This window comes from Pan troglodytes, chromosome 1, assembly GCF_028858775.2.
Source record: "Pan troglodytes isolate AG18354 chromosome 1, NHGRI_mPanTro3-v2.0_pri, whole genome shotgun sequence".
NCBI lineage: Eukaryota > Metazoa > Chordata > Mammalia > Primates > Hominidae > Pan > Pan troglodytes.
Window position 1 is genome coordinate 214544350 of NC_072398.2, and position 23793 is coordinate 214568142.

The 23793-nt window shown below is 46.5% G+C and overlaps 2 non-coding genes and 1 pseudogene across 2 annotated transcripts; 2 read left to right on the plus strand and 1 right to left on the minus strand.

Annotated features, from left to right (window-relative positions):
* The first annotated feature begins 652 nt into the window (after positions 1–652).
* TRNAG-CCC (transfer RNA glycine (anticodon CCC)) lies at positions 653–723 on the plus strand. The gene has a single exon. It is a non-coding gene; the product is annotated as a tRNA-Gly (tRNA).
* Positions 724–6914: 6191 nt separating this feature from the next.
* LOC129388408 (FAM231A/C-like protein) lies at positions 6915–10487 on the minus strand (annotated as a pseudogene).
* Positions 10488–11534: 1047 nt separating this feature from the next.
* TRNAE-UUC (transfer RNA glutamic acid (anticodon UUC)) lies at positions 11535–11606 on the plus strand. The gene has a single exon. It is a non-coding gene; the product is annotated as a tRNA-Glu (tRNA).
* The last annotated feature ends 12187 nt before the right edge of the window (positions 11607–23793 follow it).

Below are 23793 nucleotides of genomic sequence, written 5' to 3' on the forward strand. Positions count from 1 at the left end.
CAAAGCATATTAACTTAGGAAATGGGATTCTCCCAAACAATGAAACATTGACGGCAAGGGTTCTTAATCTTTTCACATCACATTTCCTTCAAATGCTTTATACATCTTCAAGCAGACAAATAATAGTATTATAATGATTACGAGACTGATCATTACTCTTTTGCCAAAAAAACCAGCGACAAAAGACTAACTTAGTGGACCAACCTTTGTTTCTTCATTATCTCTACCTTGGTTCTGTCCTTTTATTTCCTCTTTCTTCTAATTCTGCTTCTGCTTCTTATTTCCTCCCTGGATTTGAACTTTATTTACCTAAACTACCAGTTAGGTTACCTTCTCAGAACCTCAAAGGCAGCAGTTTGAGATTGACAATGGAAGATTTAAGATTAGAAAAAAGAAACCTGAATGAATTTCTGATGTTTTATTATAGGGGTTTATAATGCAGGTAGAAAGACCTTTTTCAGAGTTAAGAGTTTGATCCACCAAATGAGCTATTTTGATATTTATAACTTTGTCTAGTAAAAGTTTCCTATAAAAACATTTGGTTTGGATGTCTTTGTTAGCTTTCAGTCGACACTTGAAAAAGGCGGTTGGAAGTTTCTAAGTCTTTTTGGATACTCTTTTCTCTTATCCACCAGGCTACAGCTGTGGAGAGGCATTGGTGGTTCAGTGGTAGAATTCTCGCCTCCCACGCGGGAGACCCGGGTTCAATTCCTGGCCAATGCAGCAGGGACTTTTTCACATCATTATGGCCCTTCATGCGTCTTTTACGCTGCAAAATTATACTGCATAACCTAATAGTGCATTTAGGTGCTTGGCCACCACAAGGTAAAGTGACAACATTACTCACGAAAGTAGCGGCAAGAGACATTCAGGACACTAACCCAGGACCCATGCAACTGTTGGACTCAAACAGCTTAGCAAAGTGGCAAGCACGAAGTGTTTCCGGTGAGTCACTGCAGTTTTGATATTGGTACCTGTTACTTTCATCTATTCACGGGGCGGATCCCTGCAAACCCGAAGAATCATCAGGTTCCTGATTCGCGTGCTGGACCTTGGGCTTACTGCTGAGCCACTGTAGAGAGGATCAAGAAATGACGCTCTTGGAAGGAGAGAAGCTGCGGGCAGGACAGTCACCTCAGAGGTCCAAGAGGCTTCAGCGGCCCAAAGAAAGGGAAGGTGTGTGGGGAAGAATCTGCGTGGAGATGAGGGGAGCGGCGGGGACTGGTCCTTGCGCAGAGGTGGCCAGTGGACCCTCAGGGCTGTACCCCAGACACCGTGAACCGAATTTGCTCACATCGTCAGCGGCCGCGGCCTCCGCGTGCTTTGTGGGCCCATCGGTGTTCTGCGAGAGATTCCGTGTGTCTGGCAATGTGTGTCAACAGGTGTTGGCCTGAAATTTGGCCGGGCACGTTGGCTCACGCCTGTAATCCCAGCACTGTGTGAGGCCGAGGCAGGTGGATCGCTTGAGGTCAAGAGTTCAAGACCAGCCTGGCTAACATGGAAAAATCCCGTCTCTACTAAAAATACAAAAATTAGCCGAATGTGGTGGCATGCACCTGCTATTCCAGCTACTTGGGAGGCTGAGGCAGGAGAATCGCTTGAACCCAGGAGGCAGAGGTTGCAGTAAGCCAAGATTGCGCTACTGCACTCCACCTGGGCGACAGAGCGAGACTCCGTCAAAAAAAAAACAAAAAAAAAAAAACCAGCGAAAGAAGGCAGAGATGTCAATGGGACAAAGAGACCTCCCAGGAGGCTTGTTGTAGAGGCAGTGGGTGGATCCTGGGAGATGAGATTTTTTTTAAATTATGTAGCAGAATGGGGAGAGAAAGGGAGAAGCGCATGAAAGACAGAAAAGCACGAAAATCGGCGGCGTCCAAGAATAAAGCAGATAAAATAGTGTGAGTGTTTTTACATTAAAAAAATAGAAGAAGTGCAATGCTTGTCAGCAGGCTTTGTGGTCGTGTAGTGGTTAATACTTGTAGTTGTGGTTGCCAAAACCTCGGTTCTAATCTGAGTCACAGCAGTGTTTTCTATCCTGCGATTGTGGCTAATAGACCTGTCGTTTGCTTTGCCTTTAATCCTAGCAGCCTCCAGAGAGCAGAGTAAACCTCTGGCCGTGAAGGGCGCCAGCTTCTGGAGTTTAGCCCACAGCGCAGAAACTAGGGGGCGGCCTGGCCGATAGGAAAACTTGGACATGCTCTTTGTCTCACAATTGAGCAGGAAAAATTCCCGTAGGTGAAGATGCCGCCTCTCAAGGGCCCTTTGTCTGTAGCTTCCACTGATGAAATAATGCGGTTATAGTCTTTCTCGGTAGAGAAAACGGCTGTATCAGTGGAATTTTTAAAAAACACAAAACGAGAACGAGTTTTTAATGAGTTGACAATAAAATCTAAACTAGTTGTCATGGTCTGCACAGGCTTGCCTCCATTCCCCATGCGTTAATTTTTATGAGAATAGTTAATTATTACTATTATTATTGTTTTTGAGATGTAGTCTTGTTCTGTCACCTAGGCTGGAGTGCCGTGGCTCAATCTCGGCTCACTGCAACCTGTGTCTCCGAGGTTCAAGCAATGAGAACAGTAAAGAAACTACAGTTCACATAAAGTGCACAAATCTTTAGTGCAATTTGTTTAGTTTTGATCAATGTTATCACCACCCAGCTCAAGTTATAGAAAATTGCCATCATCTGAGAAAGGCCTGTTAGAGCCCCTGTCCAGGTGATTCCCACCCTGTGTCCTCTTAGTTAATCACTATTCTGATGTCTATTCCCATAGGTTACAATTGCCTGTTCTTAAAGTTAACATGAATGAATGTACATATGTTTTGTGTCTGGCCTTTTTTCTCCAGTTACATTCATTATACTCATGAGATATATCCATGTAGTTTCATAGATCACTTCTCAATTTTGGGGTTATTGATTTCTTGTGCTGAATATTCTTATAACAGTCTTTGAGTGCACTTGAGATTCATGGAAGTCCTTCAATTGCTGGGTCATGACCTGAGTATAAGTTTAACATCAGTATAAATTGCCAGTCTTCTAGAATGTTTTTTCGCCAGCGATGACAGTTGAAGTGGCACCAAATTCTTGTCAGCATTTGATGTACTAACTTTGTTAAATGTAGCTATGCTCTCAGACCAGGCTGGCCAACATGGCAAAACCCTGTCTCTACTCAAAATACAAAAATTAGCCGGGCATGGTGGCATGCACCTGTAGTCCCAGCTACTCCGGAGGGGGATGTTGCAGTGAGTCAAGATCGCACCATTGCACTCCAGCTTGGGTGACAGAATGAGACCCTGCCTCAGAAAAAAAAAAAAAAAGTAGCCATACACTGGTGAGTGGTTAGTGCTATCTCAGTGTGGAATTAATTTGTATTTGCCTAATGAGCAATCCTATGAAGCATATTTTCTTATGGCTTCCAGCATATAAGAAACTCTCCTTTGCAAAGGCCTATTCGAATATTTTGCCCTATTTTATTTGGCTTAGCTCTATATTACTGACTTACAAAAGTTCTCATATATTCAAGAATTGAGTATTGTTTTGACTTTTTTTAAATTATACTTTAAGTTTTAAGGTACATGTGCACAACGTGCAGGTTTGTTACATATGTATACATGTGCCATGTTGGTGTGCTGCACCCATTAACTCGTCATTTACATTAGGTATATCTCCTGATGCTATCCCTCCCCCTCCCCCCACCCCACAACAGTCCCCAGTGTGTGATGTTCCCCTTCCTGTGTCCAAGGGTTCTCATTGTTCAATTCCCACCTATGAGTGAGAACATGCGGTGTTTGGTTTTTTGTCCTTGCGATAGTTTGCTGAGAATGATGGTTTCCAGCTTCATCCCTGTCCCTACAAAGGACATGAACTCATCATTTTTTATGGCTGCATAGTATTCCATGGTGTATATGTGCCACATTTTCTTAATCCAGTCTATCATTGTTGGACATTTGGGTTGGTTCCAAGTCTATGCTATTGTGAATAGTGCCGCAATAAACATACGTGTGCATGTGTCTTTATAGCAGCATGATTTATAATCCTTTGGGTATATACCCAGTAATGGGATGGCTGGGTCAAATGGTATTTCTAGTTCTAGATCCCTGAGGAATCACCATACTGACTTCCACAATGGTTGAACTAGTTTACAGTCCCACCAACAGTGTAAAAGTGTTCCTATTTCTCCACATCTTCCCCAACACCTGTTGCTTCCTGACTTTTTAATGATCACCATTCTAACAGGTGTGAGATGGTATCTCACTGTGGTTTTGATTTGCATTTCCCTGATGGCCACTGATGATGAGGATTTTTTCATGTATCTTTTGGCTGCATAAATGTCTTCTTTTGAGAAGTGTCTGTTCATATCCTTCACCCACCTGTTGATGGGGTTGTTTGTTCTTTTCTTGTAAATTTGTTTGAGTTCTTTGTAGATTCTGATGAAACTACAGATGAGTAGATTGCAAAAATTTTCTCCCATTCTGTAGGTTGCCTGTTCACTCTAATGACAGTTTCTTTTGCTGTGCAGAAGCCCTTAAGTTTAATTAGATCCCATTTGTCAATTTTGGCTTTTGTTGCCATTGCTTTCGGTGTTTTAGACATGAAGTACTTGCCCATGCCTATGTCCTGAATGGTATTGCCTAGGTTTTCTTCTAGGCTTTTTATGGTTTCAGGTCTGACATTTAAGTCTTTAATCCATCTTGAATTAATTTTTGTATAAGGTGTAAGGAAAGGATCCAGTTTCAGCTTTCAACATATGGCTAGCCAGTTTTCCCAGCACCATTTATTAAATAGGGAATCCTTTCACCATTTCTTGTTTTTGTCAGGTTTGTCAAAGATCAGATAGTTGTAGATGTGTGGCATTATTTCTGCGGGCTCTGTTCTCCTCCATTGGTCTATATCTCTGTTTTGGTACCAGTACCATGCTGTTTTGGTTACTGTAGCCTTGTAGTATAGTTTGAAGTCAGGTAGCGTGATGCCTCCAGCTTTGTTCTTTTGGCCAAGGATTGACATGGCAATGCGGGCTCTTTTTTGGTTCCATATGAACTTTAAAGTAGTTTTTTCCAATTCTGTGAAGAAAGTCATTGGTAGCTTGATGGGGATGGCATGGAATCTATAAATTACCTTGGGCAGTATGACCATTTTCCCAATAGTGATTCTTCCTACCCATGAGTGTGGAATGTTCTTCCATTTGTTTGTATCCTCTTTTATTTTGTTGAGCAGTGTTTTGTAGTTCTCCTTGAAGAGGTCCTTCACATCCCTTGTAAGTTGGATTCCTAGATATTTTATTCTCTTTGAAGCAATTGTGAATGGGAGTTCACTCATGATTTGGCTCTCTGTTTGTCTGTTATTGGTGTATAAGAATGCTTGTGATTTTTGTACATTGATTTTGTATCCTGAGGAGTCATTTTTAAAATAAATATATTGCAAATGAATTTTCCCAGTCAGTGAAAAGTCTGACTGAAAGCTGTCAACTGAAAAATCACACAATTTATAAATTTAGAAGGGAGATTTTATTTTTTATAAATGGTTACAGCCTGCAAGGTGGCCATTCCGACAGACAGGGAGGCATACCCTCCTGCTGAAACCTGAAAAGTACGTTTCCAGGGAGGGGAGGGGGGAACAGGGATTTATGTTGATGTGGTGGGCCACATATACATATTCAACAGGGAATAGGAGGAGCTCTGAATATTCATGAAGGGATCCTGCTGCATGCATGCTGAGTAAACATGCCTGTTACATGCAACCCATGTTCACTTTGGAGTGGAGACAACATTTAAATACATTATAATTAGGCCCTATGCTTCAAAAGGGGAAGCAGGGACACAAAGGCAGTCAAGTGCACAGCCTCTGTAAACTGTCCAGAACCAGTCCACAGCCAGTGGTCTCTTATCAAGGGGAAGTTACTGAAATCAGTCTCTTGTCCAATCAAAGCTATAGTTATGGCTTGTGTAGGGAGGGCTCAGTCAGTTTATGGTAATGGGTGAGCTGCAAGTGCTTCAGCATTGCTTATCTCAAGGCCAGTGCTTGTTTAGCTAGAGAAAAAAAGGAAGAAGAAAAAAACCTGTGGCAATTAGAACATAGTTTATTCGTTAAGTTGAGGGGCGCATGACTCCACCTTGCCTGGCGTGGCCTTAGGTCTCGTTTATAATACCGTCTGTTACTACTGCAAGTAGTCTGTTCTGTCAGTCTTAGGATCTCTATTTTAACAATAATGCTGGTCAGTTGTGTCTAAACCACAAAGGGAGAGAGTATAAGGAGAGGTGTCTGAGATTCCAACTACTGGGCAGGAACTCAGTATTTAAGACTTCTCTGGGGTCTCCTTGGCCAAGAAGCAGTCTGTCCAGTTGGTTGGGTGGCTTTGGATTTTAATTTTAGTTCTCAAAGCATTTAATTTGATGAAATTTTGCCCTATTTTTTCTTTATTTTTAAAGCCTGTTATGTTCTATAAGAAATCTTTCTACTCAGGATAGTGAATGTATTCTCTTAATTTTATCTCTCTATGAGTTCCAGCGTTTTAGTTTTAATTTTTAAATTGATGACATCTAAAATTCTACTCTTAACCAAAACATTCCTGGGGGTGACCAAGGACAACTCCAAAAATCTTCCATAAATGGAAGTAAGACTTACTCCTTAAAGAACTTACTGGGATCCGGGCCTGCAGGGCACAGTGGCTTTAGTGCACCTCTGCTCTTAAGACTATTCAGAAATTGTCTTTGTGAACCCAGCAGGCTGTTTCAAAATCAGCAATTTAGGGCTTGCTTGCAACATGCAGTTTTGCAGCAGCTGTTTTGTGGATCTGGTGAGTGCCTGCATGCATAGTTCCCCAGGAATTTTCTAAATTTGAATTCTCATGGTATTTCAAGTGGCACAGTTGTCTCTTTCTTTTCTTTTCTTTTCTTTTCTTTTTTTCTTTTTTTTTTTTTTTTTTTTTGAGTCAGAGTCTTGCTCTGTCACCCAGGCTGGAGTGCAGTGGCTGGAGTGCAGTGGCGCGATCTCAGATCACTGCAAGCTCCGCCTCCCGGGTTCACGCCATTCTCCTGCCTCTGCCTCCCCAGTAGCTGGGACTACAGGCACCCGCCATCACGCCCGGCTACTTTTTTGTATTTTTAGTAGAGACGGGGTTTTACCGTGGTCTTCATCTGACCTCGTGATCCGCCCGCCTCGGTCTCCCAAAGTGTTGGGATTACAGGCGTGAGCCACCGCGCCCGGCCAGTTGTCTCTTTCCTTTGCCTACTGCCACACACATACCACCAAATCCTGCACTCCAAGCTGCTTCTACACCCTGGACTCCCAACCTCCAGTTAGACAATCCACATCTTCCCACACCTGCCTCAGGCTCCATCAGGCTACTTTGCCTCCTGCAGCAACCAGGCCAGGGGGAATCTGGATTCCTATTACACTTCTGAGGAAGGTGGTCAGGGAGTGTGGAGGATTTGGGTAGGAGGGGGTGAGGTTGAGGGCAGGAGTACACTGTGGTCTTCTGTCTTCTACCTCATTGGCCCAGGTGCTGCTCTCCCTCCGGTTGTCTGCTTTCAGCCCTGCCTGGGAAATCAGGCCTGCGCCCTGATCTTCCTGACTCTCATTTTGTGAGGACCTGAACGGATGAGCCATCGCTCTTGTCCCACACATTCTGTCCAAAAGGTGCCCTCCTCTCTGCTTGCTCGGGGGCCTGCCCTCTGAGCTCTGGCACTCAGGCTGGGATGCCGCTCAGTACAGAGGCTCTGCAGCCCTGCAGGCGTCTGACTGTTCCACACCAGCAGGATAAAGGCCACAGGGCATGCTGTGGTGGAAAAGCATTCAGAGGTATGGGCTGAAGGCCTCTCTTTCCACAGTCCCTTTGAAGACACCACGGAAGTAGGCACCCCCTTGATGGACAAGGTGGCCCAAGGCCTGGCTTCACATGCAGGCTCTTGGGTCTCAGCGGGTCCTCTCTGTGCCTGGTATAGCCAACTGCTTCACGCATCTTACCCGGTTTCCTCTCCTCCACAACCCAAGCTCCTCCTCGACCCCCTTGCTCAGCTGTCCTCAGGACAGCCAGATCCCCAGCCCTTGGAAAAGCCCATCTCTAGTGCTTGGGGAAGGAGTTGGGTTCAGGTGGTCTAACCACAGAAGAACAGAGAACCTGAGGCAGGAGGAAATCCCTTCCCTTGCTGGGTCTCTTGGCACAGCCCATCCAGGGGTCTGGGTCAGGGTCCAGGTATACTCTATCCTCCTTGAGGACCTGGGTTTTCAGGCCCCCAAGGTTGGTCAATGTGGAGTCTTTCCCACTATTCATCTGGGAACTGAAGGAATATCCCATGGGGCCCTCTCTTACTCATTAGAGACACCCAGAAAATACTCCAGCGGAAACTGGGTGCAGTGTATCAGACCGCTATAATTATAATTGCAGGGTGTGGAGGTCAGATACGTTTTGTGGCTATTTTCTCTCTGTCTGTGTCTTGCTTGCCTTTTCGCTTTCTTAGTGGTATCTTTTCATGAGAAGGTGTGGCTAATGTTGATGAAGTCTCATTTATCATGTCTTTCTTCTATATGTATTTTTTCTGTGTCCTGCTTGTTGGTAGGCTAATCTTTGCCTGCCAACAAGTCACAAAGTATCCTTGAAATGCTTTATATCTTTAACTTTTCAATTTTGGTGTCTAATGCGGCTGAAATTACATTGGGTGTAGTGTGAGGGAGAATAACATTGTTGGTCTCCCCCACCTCCATATAGAAGTTCATTAATTGAAATGATTTATTTTCTTTTATTGAAACCCCATTTATTTACCATATAGCTGTGGATCAATTTCAGGTCTTTTAACTCAGGCTGTTTATCTGTTTGTCACTCCTGATGCCTTGTCTCTAATAGCTTACAGGAAGCCTTAAAGTCAGATAGTACAAGTCCTTGTTCTTTTTTCACACATTGCAATAAATTTTGAAATAGATAATAACTCATGAAACCATCACACATCAGGATATGCTGTCACTTCATTCCTTTCTGATATGGTTTGGCCGTGCCCTCACCCAAATCTCAACTTGAATTGTATCTCCCAGAATTCCCATGTATTGTGGGAGGGACTTAGGAGGAGGTAATTGAATCATGGGGGCGGGTCTTTCCTGTGCTATTCTCCTGATAGCCAGTAAGTCTCACTATCTGCTGGGTTTCTCAGGGGTTTCTGCTTTGGCTTCTTCCTCATTTTCTCTTGCTGCTGCCTTGTAAGAAGTGCCTTTTGCCTCCCGCCATGATTCTGAGGCCTCCCCAGTCATATGGAAATGTAAGTCCAATTAAACCTCTTTTTGGTCCTGGACTCTGTGATGTATTTGTCAGCAGCATGAAAAAGGACTAATACACTCTCATTTCTGAGTGGGACACATGCTGTCACTCACATATGCTGGTTGCTGACTTGTGACGGAAGATTCTCTATTGTACCCTCTGGGGACAATACATCTCCAGTTGCCTGCGGGGAGGATGAACATGCAAAAAATCCACAACACTCAGCACAGAGTCTGGATTTAGTCCCATTAGTCTGAATGGGACTAATGCCCTTATAAAAGGGACCCTGGGGAGCTCTCTCGCCCTCTTTCTGCCCCCTGAGGATACAATGAGAAGGTGGCAGTCTACAACCAGAACAAAGGTCCTCACCATAACCCTACCACGTCGGCACCTTGATCTCGGACTTCCAACCTCCAGAACTGTGAGAAATCAATTTCTGTTGTGAATCAGCCACCCAGTTTATGGTACATTGTTAGAGAAGCCCGAACTAAGACAGAGATGAAGTCCCATGGAGGGTCTCTAATTTGCTAAGCTGGTCATCAGGCGGCATATTGCCAGTCAGAAACAGGAAGAGCTGACATTTTGTGTATATGAAAGAAGATCGTGGACAGGCCCATTGTGTCGGCTTTGTCCGCCTTGGCAAACTGGAGACGGAAACTCGATTCACCATCGCCAGCCACGGGAGGACTGGGAGGACCTCCAGAGGAGGTTAGGTCGACTTCATGGTAACTTTAGATCCGGAAACCTCCAGGATTTTTCTTGTCTTCCCTTTGATCTCTCTTCCGCCTACCCAACAGGACAGGACTCGCCGCCTTTCTTTCCCGGCAGAAAGGGGTCCGTTGCGGACAAGACCAAAGAGAGCAGCTGGTTTCCCCTACGTGTCCTTCCGGGCCTGGGCGTCTCGGGAACTCAGGCTGACCCGAGACCTAACTCCCGGCGAGTGGGACCAGCAGGAGCCTGGAAGAGCGCGCGCACCGAGGTGGAAGTTGGGCGCCGGGGGTCGAGAACCGCGGTCAAACCCTCTTCTTCCAGGGGCACCGCGCACCTGCCCCTGGGGATGCCGAAGGAAGTGGCCCATAAAGCTTCTCTGCAACCGAAAGAGGCCTGAAGCTCCAGGAGGGCCAAGAGGAGCCTCGTTGAGCGAACCCAGCCCTCTGCCTGGCTGGCCCTGGTCAACAGGCTCGGAAGAGGCCGATTTGGAGGACAGAACGGAAGAAAAGACCTAAAGGTTTCGAATCTCATGACGTAGAGATGTTAAAAGCCTCCAATCCTAAGGTCCGACTGTGCGGGGGAGCGAGGGGGTCTCAAGCTGGATCGACCCCTCAGCCTTCATCTGGAGAGTCCTCTGCACAAGCTCAGAGCAGGACAACGCGCATCAGTGGTTCTCAAGAGGGGGCAACTTCACCCTTACACGCCTCTCCCATCCCCGCTGGGACACTAGGTCACGAATGGGGGAAGCGGGGAGGGAGAATGTTAACCCCCTGGCATGTATCTAGTCAGCGGAGGCGACGGCTGCTGCTAAACACCTTACAATCCACTGGAGGGCCCCTCCCCTACCCCGAAGTAGCCATTCCGCAGAGGTGGAGAGACTCGCGTGTAGCTCAATGCCCACGCACTTAGCCGATGGGAAATCACGAATTGATGACCAGTTGGCTCTTGGATCTGAGGAAAAGTCTCCAGCGTCAGAGGGAAGTCTCGAAGTTTTGCCCGGAGCAAACGGAAGGGTGGCGTTGCCATCGCCTAAGATGGGAAAATGGCAGGTGTCACAGGTTGCTGGGGAAGGTCGGAGACCAGCTGAGGGCCCCGGAGCCTTCCTGGAAAGAGTTTCCCATCCAGCCCGTCTCGGTTTCCGCATCCGTCGGATTCCTTATGACGTTGAGGGTGCTGGCGTCTGGGTCCTTTATGATGCAGAGGGTGCCCCCGTCTCACCCCGGGCGCCTCCGCGCTCCCGCCTCCTCCTGGCAACCTGGTGCGCGGCTCCGGACCTGGCGACCCACGACCGGCTGGTCACTTGCTGCCGCCTCGCAAAGGCGCATCTCTAGTCCAGTGGTGAGCTGCGGCCGGGTCGCTGCAACTCGCTCCAGGACTCGGGACTCGTGTCCTTGGTGTCCCTCGCGGAGCCCTCGGTGTGTCGCTTGCAGGCTCTTTTTTTGAAGAAAGCAGGGAGGGAATGGCCTTGTGAGAGACTCCAGGAGCAAAGAGCGACCCTCACAAGGCCCAAGTCCTCCCAGAGCTCAGGGAAGCTGTCGCTTCTGACGGAAGAAGGGAGAGAAAGCTCCCTCCTGTGTGTCCCTGGTGGTCTAGTGGCTAGGATTCGGCGCTTTCACCGCTGCGGCCCGGGTTCGATTCCCGGTCAGGGAATTGTTTTACACTGGCCGCCCTCCCGCAGGAATCTTCCTTCACTACGCTGTCAGCCGGCCTGCTCCAAGGGCCAGAAGCACAACAGTCTCCGCAGCGAGGGGCAAAGCCGGGCGAAGGAGGGCAAGTCCTGGTGGACCACCTCTCACGACACACCGTTCCTATTTATCTCCGTGTCCGTCATCCGCGGAAGCAGCTTTAGAGAGTGATGGAGCGTCTCGCTCCGGTGTACACAGCCCGGCAGAGATGCCAGCCCCCATGGAGCTGCACCCAATAAGCCCACACTCTTTCCCGTCGCCACCCCGGAGGCGCCTATCGGGCTGAGCTGCGAATAACTAAGAGAGAGGCCAAGCCAAGTCGTGGCGTTTGTGGCAGCCCCGGACACGGGCACCAGCCAGTCAGCGGAGCCTCCTCACCTCCGTTGCCAGCGAAAGCGCTCCTTAGGCCTTGGGAAGAGGCGACCGGAGGCGATGCCCGCGAATTTGTTAGGGGGGTAAGCAGCGGGTGAGGTCCTCGAGGGCGGTCCCGTTTGCTGATTGAGCGGTAGAGGGAGGCGATGTTCGCTGACCCAACAAGGACAGCAGGTGGAGTAGGCACAGATGGAAAACTGCTGCCGGTGCCCTAAGCAGAAGGCAGGTGGAAAAATCAGCACTAGGACGTCGAAGCGATGGTACCACAGTCAAATCCCACGACGTCTACACTCTACCAAGCACTTGGGGACGCTCCCCCTTTTCCATTCAGTACTCCCAAGAGGGGTTCGGAAGAACCCCGAGTCCACTGTAAGCTCAGGGGAGAGCGGGAGCCAGGGAGGTGAAGTGCGCAGACTCGGCAGAGGCGGCGGGCAGAACCGCGGGGGGGGGGGGGGGTGAGAGGGCGCGGTGGCTGCGGGGCGGGAGCCGCTGCTGAGAGGCGGCTTGGGTTGTCTTGTGCGGTGACTGTCGGTGGAATCTTTGGTGGAGAGTGGTTTGGAAGAATGGCGAGGGGCGGCAGTGGGGAGGGTGGTGACCCTGAGCGACCGGCCAGGGCGAGGAGGCTGTGCTGTCCCTGCAGGCCATGTGCTCATTTCCACTTACCTGGCAGGGGAGAGACCGTGGTCACGAAGGGGGTTCTCCCAGAGTGAAGCTTCTTCATCTCACTCTAGAGTTGCTGATCCCTGTGATTTCCTCCATGTGGGAAACGGTGTTTGTGGTAGAAGAGGCTGCGCTCTTTACCTGACATAACGGGGTTCAAGACTGACAACGCCTCACGCCCACCCGAAAACGTTTACATGGCTTCCTTGTCTCTTTTTTTTTTTCTGTCCTAAAGTCGCCTCATCTTCACATCCCCTCATTTTTTCTTCCACACTCGAGAGTGTCTCTCTCTCTCATTAAAAGCTCCACCAAATATTTGAAATATCTCAACCAGAAAGACTGCAATAAATACATTATTTCATTCGTGGAAGCTACAGACCAGCTAGGTTGAGAGTTGCTTGATATTTTCTGCTAAACGGTGAGGCATAGAGCACTTGGAAGGTTTCTCTTTGGGCCACTGTTTGTGTACTCTTGGGTTTCCTTCTTTTCCCCAGACAGTATGGCGCTGTGGGGCCAGGGGTAAACCCTGCTTTCCGGCTTTCTGGCTGCAGATAAAGGCCGCAGCTGGTGCAGGAATCAAAAGCAAACCAAAAGACACGTGGGTTCGCCCCAGTGGGTCCAAGATAGAGTCTGACTGTACCAGGATTCGGATTAGAACAGAGGTTGCTGCAGGCACAACGCAGACTACTAACCACTAGAGAATCCCAAGGCGCCCCACACCTACTGCCCATCGTTTTGCTTCCCCACCCCTCTATTATTTATTTATATATATTTTTGAGAGACAGAATATCGCTTTGTCGCCCAGGCTGGAGGGCAGCAGCACGATCTCCGCTCACTGCTACCTCCGCCTCTTAGGTTCAAGCGATTCTCCTGTCTCAGCCCCCTGAGTAGCTGAGACTACAAGCGTGCACCACCACGCCCAGCTAATTTTTGTATTTGTAGTAGAGACGGGCTTTCACCATGTTGGCCCGGCTGGTCTCGAACTCCTGACTTCAAGTGAGTGATCCACCCACCTCGGCCTCCCAAAGTGCTGGGATTACAGGCGTGAGCCACTGCCCCTGGTCCCCCGATTTTATTTTTATTAATGTAAAAACATTATGCGATTTTTACTTCTTTATTCTTGGGCAGCTACAGGTTCTTGTGATTTTCTCTCACATCTTCTCCCCATTTCCCCCTCTCCATTCTGATACATGTCCCATCTTCTCTGCATCCAGCCGGTGCCCTCTGCACGGGCATCCTGGGCTGTCCCATTGTCTAGTCCCGGTCTCCCCTGCTTCTCCCTCCTCCTTTTCACGTTTTCCCTTTTGACTCCCCTGCCTCTTTCCCGCTCCCACCCCACCGACCCCATCTACTGAAGCCGAGTTGAGTGAAGGGAGAGCAAGCGGAACAGATGATTGCCTGAAGGCGGCGCAAAAAAACAGAAAGAGCTACCATGAGAGCCGTCGGGGAGTTCAGCTTCCCTTGGGCCCCACGTGGCTCAGGCTGGGGTCGCAGATCCAGGCATTTCCAGAGGCACTGGCTTCTGAAGCAGGCGAGGGTGAACGCAGGGTGAAGGCCATTCGGCCGCCCTTCTGGCTTCAGAGTCACGCAATGCACGCGTTTCTAACGTGCAGCAAGACGATTAGTCGACTCAGCCTCTCCGGTTTTCCGAAGCTTTGTAGTCTGCACAGTTGTCCCGCAGAAAGCGAATGGCAACCCCTAGGGTTTAGTGATTGCTTAATGTATATAGAGATGAAAGTAAGCAATAGTGGTTGTCTCTGTGGCGCAGTCGGTTAGCGCGTTCGTCTCTTAACCGGAAAGTTGGTGTTTCGAGACCACCCAGGGATGTGGTTTTAAATGTTGGTGGTTGTGGCCGGGTGCAGTGTCTCACGCCTATTAATCCTCAACGCTTTGATAGGCCGACGTAGGGGAAGCCTCCACGGAGCTCAGAAGTTCAAGACCAGTGAGAATCCCATCTCATTAAAAAAAAAAAAATTGCAGTTGTATCTATCTCCTCAGACCTATCACTGTATTTAAAAGTGAAAGACTGTTTCCTTGTGGCTTGTGCATCCCATGAGGACAGACAGCAGAAGGTCCCCCTCCGAGCCTCCTAGAAAATAAGATCTCTGCAGCACAAACTAGCTTGCATGTATGGGAAACAAAGTATTTGAAGAAACAAACTTCAAAAATTCTGCCTTGCTTTCCACAAAAATTAACCCATCACAGTCTGTCTTCAACTGGCATCATACCTCTTCACATGACTCCTTTCCCTGCCTTTATGCTATTGTCATGCTTTTTACTTTACACCTGTTATAAACCTTACAATCCATCTCTGTTACTTTTGTTTCAAGAGTCAGATGTGTTTTTGTTTGTTTGTTTTTGTTTTTTTGTTGTTGGTGGTGGTGGTGTTTTTAAGACGAGTCTTACTCTATTGGACAGGCTGGAGGGCAGTGGCACAGTCTTGGCTTACTGCAACCTCTGCTTTCTGGGTTCGAGTCATTCTCCTGACTCAGACTCCTGAGTAGCAGAGATTATACGCTTGGGCCACCACATCTGACTAATTTTTGAATTTTTCGTAGAGAGGAAGGTTCACCATATTGGCCAGGCTGGTCTCGAACTCCTGACCTCAAGTGATCCGCCTTCCTCGGCCTCCCAAAGTGCCGGGATTCCAGGCGTGAGCCATCGTGCCCGGCTAAACAGTCAGATGTTAAAATTATATATTTGCCTTTGTAGATGTCATTTCTAGTGTCTTTTTTTTTTTCATCCAGATTTTCATCTGGTGTCAGTTTCCTTCTGCCTAGAGGACTCCTTTAACTTGTCTATTAGGTGTCTTAAACTTGCAGTATCATTCACTGATGCTCTGTTCATTAAAGAAAAAAAAAAATTGTTGGCCGGGTGCGGTGGCTCACGTCTGTAATCCCAGCAATTTGGGAGGCCGAGGCGGGTGGATCAGGAGGTCAGGAGATCCAGACCATCCTGGCTAACACAGTGAAACCCCATCTCTACTAAGAATACAAAAAATTAGCTGGCTGTGGTGGTGGGCGCCTGTAGTCCCAGCTACTCAGGAGGCTGAGGCAGGAGAATGGTGTGAACCCAGGAGGCGGAGCTTGGAACCTGTCAAAAGGCATTCTTAGCCTTAAAAGAAAAGCCAGGGACATCCCTTGCCTCAGGACTCTCGAACTTAGAAAAACCTTTCACCCTGTATGTGGATGAATAACAAGGGACAGCTTTGGATGTTCTAACTCAAAGGCTGAGGAATTACTTTGGACCAGTGGCTTATTTCTCTAAACAGCTAGACCAGGTGGCAGCTGGGTGACCAGGAAGCTTGAGATCTGTGGCTACCATCACTCTGTTGTTAGAAGAACCACTAAGTTTACCTTGGGACAACAATTACATGCCATACCACCCCACCCCCACCCCCACCCCCTGCCACCCCATGAAGTACAGTACAGAGGGTCCTAGAGGCAAAAGTACACCAATGGCTAACAGGGGGCCAGTTACTTAAATATCAGACCCTTCTGCTTGACACCCCAGATGTTACCCTGAAAGTATGCTGATTTTTAAACCCTGCTACTCTGTTGCTGCACCTCACGTCTCAAGAAACAGATCCCAAACTCATTGACTCCTGTGTGGAAACCATGGAAGAGCTCTACTCTAGAAGGCCCAACCTTGAAGACAAGCTCTTGTCTAACCCAAGTGTTGACTGGTTTAGAGATGGAAATAGCTATATTCATGAGGGAGTAAGAAAGGAAGCTTAGCCAACAAGAAGTCATTGAGGCCAAGGGTTTACCTTCTCAGACTTCTGCTCAAAAAGCAGAATTAGCTGCTCTAATTAGGGCCTTCCAACCATGAAAAGACTTAAGATGGGCACGGTGGCTCACCCCTGTAATCCCAGCACTTTGGGAGGCCAAGGTGGGTGGATCACCTGAGGTTGGGAGTTCGAGACCAGCCTAGCCAACATGGCGAAACCCCGTCTCTATTAAAAATACAAAAATTAGCCAGATGTGCTGGGGGGCGCCTGTAATCCCAGCTACTTGGGAGGCTGGGGCATGAGAATCCCTGAGTTTGCAGTGAGCTGAGATTGTAGTGAGCTGAGATCATGCCACTGCACTCCAGCCTGGGCGACACAGCAAGACTCCGTTTCAAAAAAAGAAGAAGAAAACCAAAACCCTCAAGAGTCAATGTGTTGACTGACTCTAAATGTGGGTTCCTGGTGCTCCATGCTCATGCAGCCATAGGGAAGGAAAGAGGACTATCAAAATCCAAGGGATGCCCCATACAACTTTACTCAGATCTTGGAACTTTTAGATGCTGTCCAACTCCCAAAGAAATAACAATTATTCACTGCAGGGGACACCAGAAGGGAGACACTTTTATTATTAGAGGAAATTCCCTGGTGGAAAGAGCAGCTAAGGCCACAGCTAAGGAAACCCTGGTATTTCAGGCTGCTGCGCTACTACCAGGTACTGCATCCGTGTCAGTGACACCATACTATACCCCTAAGGAAATTAAAGGGACTGAGTAAAAGGCTTCCAGGGAGACCCATCTGGATGGTTGGTAGAAAAGAACAAACTATTCCTGAGGCTGACAGATGGGAAATAATTAAACATTTTCATGATTCCTCACATTTGGGAAAGGATTTTCCATTCAAATTAGTTTCCTAAATATTCTTGGGGAAGGGACTGTTCCAAAATATAAAAAGGGTTACCACTCAGGAAGCCACCCCATACCCCGATCCCTGCTTAAACCTGTACAACACCAAGGAGCATACCATGGTGAAGACTGGCAGACAGACTTAACCCAGATGCCACCTTACAGGGGACTACAAGATTTGCTAGTATTTATAGACACTTTCACCAGGTGGATAGAAGCTTTCCCCACAAGGACAGGAAAAGTACTGGAAGTGTCTAAATTCTTAAAGAAATCATTCCAAGATTTGGATTACCAAAAGGTTTGCAAGGTGACAACTGACCTCACTTCACAGCTAAGGTGACCCAGTGAGGTCATGCCTCAGCCTTAGGCATTACCTATCTTCACTCCTCATGGAGATCTCAGTCTTCAGATAACATAGGAAGCCAATCGCGACATTAGCAAAACTCTTTCAGTTTAGGAGCTTGCCTGCCCTGCGTCACTATCATTGTTTCCTTGGGTTTCCCAGGAATGTACATGTGTGAGACTGCCGCCCTGCTTATAGATCTGTTTCCCTGCAAGGAAACAGGAATATGTTGCCTGTGGCTTCCAGAGTTGGAGATACATGTAGTTGCACCCCTGAGGGCTAACATTTAATTTTGGAATCAAGTGATGCATTCAGACTGGTTGTTATCATTCTGTGGTATATATTTAGTGAACACACTCATGATTGAGTTTCCCGCTTTTAGCTGGAGCAAGAAAGTTTAAGAATTGTGATTTGTATGAAAAATCATAGGCAAGGGAATGGATGTAAAATAAACTTTATTGTCAGAGGTTTCTAAAGGCTCATCCTTCAAGGAAAATGGACATATGCTGAAGAGCTGATAAACTGTCTACAGCACTGTTATTCTAACCTAATCTTGATTCCAAGTTCTTGCCATTTTCCTCCAGCTGCTGTTGACTCCAGTTATATATAGGATGGGGGAAAGGGGATTATCTATGAATGTAGGCATCACTGTCTCTTGGGCAGTTATCACTGAAGGGATGTGATTTCTACAATCAAACTATCCATTTGGAGTACAAATCTGGAGTGGCTGTAAAATTCGGTTCTCAGAGATGAACTTGCAGATTCAGACTTTCAATTGTTCTGTTGTTTTAGTTTTTCTCATCAACTGGGGAACTGTTTGTGACTAAGCTTTGTTAAAAGTAGGGAAGAGCTTTTCATAGTTCCAACATTAGTTGTTACCCAAAACAAACAAACACACACACACATACAATTAAACAATAATCTTTGGTGAGGTCTTGCTGATACCTGAGGCTGGAGTGAGAGCTGAGTGGTGATACAGGCCAGGTGCAAACTGAGTGCAACTAAGTGGATAATCTCCAGTAGTGAACTACAGTCTAGAAGAAGATAGTAATAATAGATTGAAAAAAAAGTCTCCTGAAATGAACTAGCTGGCCTGTGGTGTAGGACACAGGACCCCACCCACCTTATGATTCTAAAAGCCTTGCTCAAAGCCACTGCAGATGAGTTCGCTAGGTCTCTACCACCTCCTCAGCATCAATTGACTCTCCATAATACTCCTCTGGAGAGAAATAAGGGTCTTTCAACCTCCCAGGAAGGGATTTGCTTAGCCTCAAATGTGCACATTCAGAAATAGCTTGTCATAAGAAAGAGAGGATAGTTTGCAGAGAAATAACCCTCCTAAGTCCACATCCTATTCCTTTTAAATAAGAGAGTGGTGCCAAGGGAAGAGCCCTAGAATGTCAAAGCCAACAGGGTGCTCAGATACCACCCAAGTACAGTTCCATCTTTGGCCGTAAGGAGACAATGGTGTCAAGAGGCTGAGGCCATATGATCTGTAGGTGAAAAACCTGTGATGAGAATTGAGGCCTCAAAACTTTTCCCCTACATCAGAGAGTTTAGGAGCAGCTAGAGGGAAGGCTTCAATCTGGAGAACGCTAACAGGCTCTAGAGATTATTGGGTCATGGTGGCTGGGACAGAAATAAGGATTCACAGAAAGATGTTTATACTAAATGTTCTTCTGGGATTTTGCTTGATAAAAAGGCTGAGCAAAAGTAAAAATTTATTTCTTTTCTTTCTTTTTTTTTTTTAGACAGTTTCACTCTTGTTTCCCAGGCTGGAGTGCAATGGTGCAACCTCAGCTCACCACAACCTCCACCCCCTGGGGTTCAAGCAATTCTCCTGCCTCAGCCTCCCAAGTAGGTGTGATTACAGGCATGCACCACCACGCCCAGATAATTTTTTTTTTTTTTTTTTTTAGTAGAGACGGGGTTCCTCCATGTTGGTCAGGCTGGTCTCAAACTCCCAACCTCAAGTGATCTTCCCAAAGTGCTGGGATTACAGGCTCCAGCCACCACACCTGGCCAAAAGTAAAAATTTTCTAATTGCAATTCTGAACCACTTAGGGGTTGTGAAATCAATATAGTGGACTGCTTATTACTACAGGCTTTATTTAAATTCTAGGTAGGGTGGATTACACATAGTAAAAGATTTTCTAAAAACTGATCACAGGAGAGGCGCAGTGGCTCATTCCTGTAATCCCAGCACTTTGGGAGGCCGAGGCAGGCAGATCACGCGGTCAGGAGATTGAGACCATCCTGGCTAACACGGTGAAACCCCGTCTCTACTAAAAATACAAAAAAAAAAAATTAGCTGGGCATGGTGGTGGGTGCCTGTAGTCCCAGCTACTCAGGACGCTAAGGCAGGAGAATGGTGTGAACCCGGGAGGGCGGGGCTTGCAGTGAGCCAAGATCACACCAATGCACTCCAATCTGGGCAACAGGGCAAGACTCCGTCTCAAAAAAAGAAAAGAAAAACTGATCACAAAGAATTGTATATTTCTCACTGCATCCTGTGGTCAGAAAAGTTTGAGAAACTGCTCTACATAGGCAAATTACAGGTCCAATCTCTCCATCTACCTCTTTATCTCCTCTCTATTTCCACGCTATGCAGACAAGACCACGGAGAGATGAAGGCAAATTCCATCAATGGGTGGTGTTAAGCCTTTTCTATGAGGTAGCTGCACATTTGGGGCACTTCAATACTGGTTACCTGAGATTCTAGTAGATAGATTGTCCTTTTCATCTCTAGCTACATGGTAAAATTACTTGGGAGCTTTTTAAGACTACTAGTGGCTTCCACCCACCTGGAAGCATTTAAATCAGAATCTCTATGTGTAGAGTCCAGGCACTTGTGTTAGTTAAAACCTCACCAGGCTTTATAATATGACAGAGTGGTTTAAAGCTACTGAGTAGACCCATCCTATTTCCTACCTTTCTCTTTGTTTCTCTTTCACCATAGGCTTCTTTCCCATGAGAAGGTAAAGATTTTAGTCTCTGTTTTCAGAGTCTCAAGTAAATCACTCTCTTTCTCAACTGGACTTCCAAGGCAAAGATTTCTTTCTATTTATCTATCTGCATTTTTACAAAGTTGGCTTCTGGATTCCCTTTTCCCAAACCTAATTCACCACAAAGGCACCCCTCAAGTCAAGGAGCTGGGCTTTCATACACCTGCACCTGTCAATCATGGGTCAATATTTTGCAGGCAGGGTTGCTGGGTGCTGTGGGATTGACATAAACTCCCAGGTATTGCCAGCTCTGAGCCTCAGGCAAGCTTGTGACTAAATGACTCCAGTAGTCTGAGGATAGTCCTTACTCAGAAGGGTCTTCGGAAGCAAAAGCAAACATAGGCATGAGAGGGTAAAAAAAAAAAAAAAATCTCATGTCATCTTGGCTTATACCTAACAGAACTTGTGCAAGAATGGATATTAAGGTGGGTATTGTACACAGCAGAACTTAATAAATACCAAGTCTGGAGTTTAAGGGATAGGCTGAAGAGATTTTGCAGGTTTGTAAACATTTTTGCCAACTTGAACACACTTTTGTTTGGGTTTGGTTTTTCTCCTCAGTGGTAAGAGCTACGCACAATAGGGTAGCTAAGATATTATAATTTGAATCGATACATTTGTATTTTGCCGAGGACCAAGATGAACTATGATGATTTCCATTTTTTAGTACTTTATTTTCATCAGTTTGAAAATTAGGACTTTTGCTCCTTTTTTGGCTTGTGGCACCTTTTTGGTTTTCACACTTTCTCAAAGACCAGTAACTTAGAATCTAAATTATGATTGCTTATTCTTTCAGTACTCTAGGGGAAAGTTGAGTTAATCTTGACAAAATGTATTCAATTAAAATAATTGTTCTCTTAAATCTTTCTTTCTTTCTTTCTTTTTTCTTTTTTTGGAGATGGAGTCTTGCTCTGTCACCCAGGCTAGTGTGCAGTGGCACAATCTTGGCTCACTGCAACCTCCGCCTCCTGGGTTCAAATGACTCTCCTGCCTCGGCCTCCTGAGTAGCTGGGCCTATAGGCGCATGCCATCACACCCGGCTAATTTTTGTATTTTTAGTAGAGATGGGGTTTCACCATGTTGTTCTCTTAAATCTTTTCACCTTTTAAGTTTGTCCTTCCTTTCTCCAATTTGCAATAGTGGAGTGTGGCTCGCAGCTAAATAGTAGACTTCTCAGAGCTACTTATTCCTGGAGCCTGGCAGTCTGCAGGCCTGGAGGGGGAGCATCTAGAAAGCAGCCCTCTCTAAGTTGAGAATAACTATGAGAATTGTGGGTTATAAGGCTTTGAGCAGCTCTGGCCTCCCCGTCCTCTTTTGTTTCTACTGTGGGGTGTGACAAGAGAAGGAACTCGTCTGAGAGAGACTTCATATTGTAGCCTTTCACCGCTTACTTCTGGAAATTTGATTCAGGCAAGCCAGGGAGAATCTCTGGTATTCTTCTCTGAGAAGAAGAATTCATTATACAGCTGGACAATGGAATCTATGATCTGCCTGTAGAGGTTAGAGGTGCATCCTGTTCCAGGAAATAATTACAATTTAGGCAAGTTATACATGTTTGCTTAAGAGAATGCTTTCTGCACATTTCCTGTTCTTCCTTTCTATCTTAGCCTAGGGAGAAAACCGTGGGGACTCAGGGCTGGAACTTTAGTGTGATGGGGCAGAAGCTTAATTTTCACATGATTCTCAACAAATGGCAGCACATCCCATGTATTATCATGTCCAATGGCTGCAATATGAAGGAGGCTTTTCCAAAATAGTTGCTGCTTTGGTAAAAAATTAACTAGATGGATTCAAAGTCAAATTTGAAGAAAGCTGAGCAGGCAGAAGAAACAATCAGTGAACCTGAAGATAAGGCAATGGAAATCATCCAGGTTGAGGAACAGAAATAAAATAACATTGAAGAAAAGTGAACAGAGCCTAAGTGACCATCAAGTGGACCACCATGTACATTGTGGAAGTTCTTTTTTGTTGTTGTTGTTTTGGGGGGTGGGAGGGGGGAAGGAGTTTCATTTTTGCTGCCCAGACTGGAATGCAATGGCACTATCTCAGCTCACCGCAACCTCTGCCTCCTGGTTTCAAGCAATTCTCCCACCTCAGCCTCCCGAGCAGCTGGGATTGCAGGCATGCACCACCATGCCTGGCTAATTTTGTATTTTTAGTAGAGACGGCATTTCTCCATGTTGGTCAGGCTGGTCTCAAACTCCTGACCTCAGGTGATCCTCCCGCCTCGGCCTCCCAAAATGCTGGGATTACAGGCATGAGCTACCGCTCCCAGCCTTGCATTGTGGAATTTCTAAAGAAGAGGGAGAGAAGGGCAAGAGAGAATATTTGAAGAAATCATGGCTGAAAGCTTCCCAAATTTCATGAAAGACATGAATACAACCACAGTAGCATAACAAACTCCAAGTAAGATAAACCTAAAGAGACCTACACCAAAACACATTATAATCAAACTTTCAAAAGTCAAAGACAGAGAATCTTTAAATTGGTAAGAGAAAAGCAACTGGTCACATGCAAGAAATCTTTAATAAGATTATCAACAGATTTCTCATCAGAAACTTTGGAAGCAGGAAGGACAGGAAATCAAAAGCTGCCAACAACCAGGAGGGATGGCTCATACCTATAATCCCAACACTTTGGGTGGCTGAGACAGGCAGATCACTTGAGGTCAGGAGCTCAAGACCAGCCTGGCCAACATGGCAAAACCCTGTCTCTATTAAAAATACAAAAATTAACCAGGCGTGGTGGTGGGTGACTGTAATCCCAGCTACTTGAGAGACCAAGGTGGGAGAATCACTTGAACCCGGGAGGCGGAGGTTGCAGTAAGCCAAGATCTCGCCACTGCACTCCAGCCTGGGTGATAGAGTGAGACTCTGTATTAATAAACAAACAAACAAAAGCTGCCCGTGAAGGGGAAAAGGATCAATAAATGGGCATTCCAAAAAGTCAAAGTCACACAAATATCAAGCCAAAATAAACTGGTTTCCTGACTGGAAATTGAACCCAGGCTATGGCAGCAAAACGCAGCACTTTAAGCACTGAACTGCAAGGTAGAGCAGACTTTATTGTGCATCCTGGAAGGGATCCAGAGCAGGCAGTTTGAGCTTATGAAGAATTTTAACTTTGTTTTGGGTCAAATT